We start from the raw sequence: 4810 nt of genomic DNA, 5'->3' as shown, positions 1-4810 counted from the left end.
TTACCAACATTCCCACACACTCTTTGCTACCCAAAGCTTGTTTATGAACTTTCGTTAGGTATATCAGCGTGACCAGAATTTTGCTCTATTGTATTTTTGTCCTTTAGAGCTTTAATTAAATATGAATTCCATAGAAAGTCTGTCCCTTTTCTTTCAAACCTGGGTTAGTTATTTCTTCTCATTCTTTGTCAGAAGTTACTTTATTAGAGAAACTTATAGCTCTATTGTGACTTTGGAGCCTTTACAGTTTTTCGACTGGAAAAATCACCCATCCCTGAGATTTTTACGCAGCTTCCTAGCTGATATTATTCAGAAATCTGTTCAAAACAGACTTTTTCAGGGAGGCCCTTTTGGACCACTCAGTTTAAAAACCTCTTCTCAATCACTGCTCTTTTAAAAATGTGCTTATTTAGTTCAAATATGCATCTCTATTAAAGAAAAATCAGTACGTTTTTTTTTTTAAAGTTGGCTTACCTATTATCTATCTCTCCCATTAAAATGATTCCTCTGGGCTGGGGTTTTGTTGTGCTCATCTTAGGCCAGGCACTCAATAAATTGTCTCTGAATGATTGAATTGTTTGACTCCCTTGCTAGATTCTCAACTTCATGAGGCCAAGGATTGTTCTATTCAGTCCTTCTTTATCCTCAATGTCTGTTATATTGCAGTCACTTACATGACTAATGGGAAAAATCACAGAAAGAAAGAGTTAAAACTACATAAAAACCCCGTAGGTTCAATAACACAAAGCTTTCTAAAATTATTTAGCCCAGGAATTGAATACTGGCTGCACTTTTGATTTTTTTTAAATGGTATTGAATTTAATTTAAATGGAAATACTGGAATGGTAGAATAATAAAAAAATTATAAAAGCAACTTGCTCCTTAAAGTAAGAATTATATAGGGCATCTCTTCTAGAAGCAAAATTTTCAAATGACAAACATCTGAAAGCATAGAAGGAGAAGTAAGAGTGTGAATTGTACTTCAATGCTCTTTTCTTTATATTCAACAAACAGCTTCATTCACACACCTTTCCAATTTTTTCAACTCTTTTGACAAAGCCTTCAGAGGAGTTACTGCTGATGACAACCATCACATCCTAACAGGAGAAATTTTATAAAGAAAAATAATAGCATGTTTTTCCCAAATTGTTAAGGATATGGTGAAGCTCTGTCGGATTCAAAGGAGGAATGTGCAATTCCATGCTATATATAATAATAACTTGTTTTAATAGTGGCTTTGCAATTTTTCAGATATATCCATTTACTGAAACCACTATCAAATAAACAAAAACAAACAAATGAACAGGGGTTCGAGACAGAAATTATCTAATCTAAAAATAGCACATGTTCACAGAATACACAACACATATCCCAAGTACTACTATAGGTTTCAAGTAATAGTCAAAACAATAGTAAACATGATTCAGACCCTACCAGTCAAATCATAAATGGGACCTTAACTGTAAATCCTTATCTTTAGATCAAAGCGGGTAATTGGGGGCTGAAGATACATTATAGAACTAATATGTTATAGAACTCCTCTGAAATGAGTCATTTATTCCATCACTTTTCTTGCACAGCTGCTGACCCATGTTTTGGTTCCTGGAAATAGCTGCTACCCTGTCATACTTCTTAAAAGCACATATATTGATAACTCTACTCATTCCTCCATTCCTCTGTGACTGTCACTGTGTTAAAATGTAGAGTCAGCAGACTCACTTGTGATGGTAATAAAGTAGATGAGTTTGCAAAGTATTTTGTTATTTCTAAAAATGCAAAAACCAAATTACATTGAAATCATAAGGGGTGTTTCAGGGAGAGCTGTAGGATGTGGTTTCTTGTGTAATCCACAGAGATTAGCTCCAACACATATTTAAACTCTCCTCTAGGAGCAACCTTAGTGGTAAAGCAAGAAGATAAACAGATGTATACACACCCTGGCACAAAATTATCACTTATGTTTGGCTTCCTAGTCTCCTCGTGTTACTTATTTATCTTAACTTCTCTCTGAAATCAGGGAACACAGAATCTCAATCAGTAGACATTTTTCTACTGAATTACCCAATAGTCCGATCATACCCCTAATACTTTTTAAAATTATTTCACTCATAATCCCAAATCTGCTTTGCTTCCTCATCTTAGTACACTGTAATTTGATTTCAAAATGAGGACAGTTGTCAGTAATGCCACATTCATTCATCTATTTTACAATTCCATGTGCTTATAACTATGAAGATATGTTAATAACATCCATTCCAATAAGCCACCCTAAATTGATTATCATGAAACAAGACCTCAAGAAAGAGAATTCAAAATCATCCATGTATTTGCAACTTATTGCAATAAAGCCTTTATCAATAGACTTCCCTGTGCACATGGTGGTCAAATTGCTGGTGAAAACCAGCCAGATCTATTACAAGCTTTCTCATGGCTTCTAGGTAACCCAAGTGAGCCTTTATTGATACTGGGAAGGGATAAAGCAGGGAAGGGATAAACAGTGCTATAAGATTTGGCTAGACAAAAGTAATGACTCTCATTACAAAGTGAGTATTTTTTTTTCAAGCTTTAGTTCAGTTTATTTTTCTTGTATAAAACTATGTAGTAGCCACAGCTGGAGCCTGGGTCCTCTGAACAGAGACTCTGGTGTGGGTCTTCACAAGATGGTCCGTGAACTCCTGATAGGGAGACTTGGTGAACACAGTCTCCTTCCAGAGATCAGGGGTGAGATAGCTGTAGGTCTTGGAGATGGCATCGAAAGTAGCCTTGGCAAAGTTCCCTAGGGTGGCAGTGCAGCCCCTGGCCGAGGTGTAGCAGTCGTCAATACCAGCCATCATCAGCAGTTTCTTGGGCACAGGGGCCGAGACAATGCCAGTGCCTCTGGGGGCGGGGATGAGACCCACCAGCACAGAGCCACAGCGGCCAGTCACCTTGCACGGGACAGTGTGGGGCTTGCCGATCTTGTTCCCCCAGTAGCCTCGCCGCACAGGGACAATGGAAAGCTTCGCCAGAATGATGGCTCCGCGGATGGCAGTGGCTACCTCCTTGGAACACTTGACATCCAAACCGACGTGTCCATTGTAATCTCCGATGGCGACAAATGCCTTGAACCTGGTCCGCTGGCCCGCGCGCGTCTGCTTCTGCACAGGCATGATCTTCAAAACCTCGTCCTTGAGGGAGGCTCCCAGGAAGAAGTCGATGATCTCAGACTCCTTGATGGGCAGGGAGAAGAGATAGATCTCCTCCAGGGACTTGATCTTCATGTCTTTGACCAGGCGGCCCAGCTTGGTGACGGGGATCCACTCCTTGTCCGCGGCCTTGCCCCCGCGAGCTCCGCGGCCTCGGCCCCGGCCCCGACCACGGCCCCGGCCCGCCCCGGCCCCGGATGCCGCTGCCGAAGCCACCGCGGAAACCGCCGCGGCCTCCCATTCCAGGGCCCCCGGGCCCTCCGGGCCCTCTCGCAGCACCGGCGTCATCCGCCATTTGGTGTTCTCTCGGAGAGGAAACAAAGTGAGTATTTTAAAGCAAAAGAGCCTGTTGGGAATATTGTTTTATAAAATAGTGGTTTTTTTTATTAACTTTTTAAAATTCAATTAGGTAACATATAGTGTACCAATAGTTTCAAATGTAGATTTCAGTTATTCATCCATAGCATATAATAGCTAATGCTCAGTACTTACTGTTATAGCTTCTTGAAAGCAGAATTTTAACCCACTGAGCCACCCAGGCGCCCTTGAAAGCAGAATTTTAGATCACATTTTCTGATTACTTCCATGTCGTACAACACTTTCCTGCTAGCAACCTTCAAAACATACTGTTTGTTAGAGGAATTTCTTTAATAATAAATAAATAGGAATTCATTTAAATTTATAAATATATAAAATAAATAGGAATTTATTTAAATTTATTTAAATATTACACACTGTTTCATTGTTCATAAATAAGGTGATGATATTATAGCCATTAGTTGGTAGCACTGATATATCACTATCTTTTTACTTCTCAGTGCATTCTCTTTACACAAATAGATATATATTTTAAAAAATGTGAATCTGTGGCAAACTTGTAAAAAACCCTATACAGTAAAGTTTATCATTTTAAGTAATCTCAATTATCTTCCTCAATTGTGATAGTATATCCTTCTATCTAGGCCAGATATTGTATGAGGGATTTGAAGAGACATACTTTTCTAAATTTCACTTTTCTCATCTGCAAAATGCTTATCATGATCCTACAAAAAAATACACTTATAATTTTTTGATGAAAATTTATTTATTTATTTTAAGATTTTATTTCTTTATCAGAGAGAGTGGGCGAGAGAGCAAGCACAGGCAGACAGAATGGCAGGCAGAGGTAGAGGGAGAAGCAGGCTCCGGCCGAGCAAGGAGCCAGATGCGGGACTCGATCCCAGGATGCTGGGATCATGACCTGAGCCAAAGGCAGCTGCTTAACCAACTGAGCCACCCAGGCATCCCTTTTGATGAAAATTTAATCTGTATAAACAATATATTTGCTGTAATGCGTGGTTCATGGAAAACATCTTTTTTAATTATAAGCAGTATTAGAAATTAAGTAAATGTGTCTATAATATTTAAAGTTTTAACACATAATTCCACTGCTTTGCCTTATTTTCTCAAATCCCTTTACCACTTTCACTGACAGAGTCAAATGTACTTTTTCTACTAGTAGCCAGCTCTTTGTCTTTTGTCAGAAAGATGCCCTTGTGAATTATTTATAATAGAGATATTAGCAATAATAATAATAATAATAATAATAAATAGCAATGAAAATGTTAAAAAAAAAGTTTTCTTAA

At 38.5% G+C, this 4810-nt stretch overlaps 1 pseudogene across 1 annotated transcript; it reads right to left on the bottom strand.

The window, feature by feature from the left end:
* Positions 1-2565: 2565 nt before the first annotated feature.
* LOC309857123 (small ribosomal subunit protein uS5 pseudogene) lies at positions 2566-3480 on the bottom strand (annotated as a pseudogene). Its single transcript has one exon. The product of its transcript is annotated as a small ribosomal subunit protein uS5 pseudogene (transcript).
* Positions 3481-4810: the final 1330 nt, after the last annotated feature.

The sequence above is a fragment of the Mustela nivalis genome (genome assembly GCF_964662115.1).
Source record: "Mustela nivalis genome assembly, contig: HAP1_SCAFFOLD_401, whole genome shotgun sequence".
NCBI lineage: Eukaryota > Metazoa > Chordata > Mammalia > Carnivora > Mustelidae > Mustela > Mustela nivalis.
This window is presented reverse-complemented; position numbering and strand designations above follow the sequence as displayed.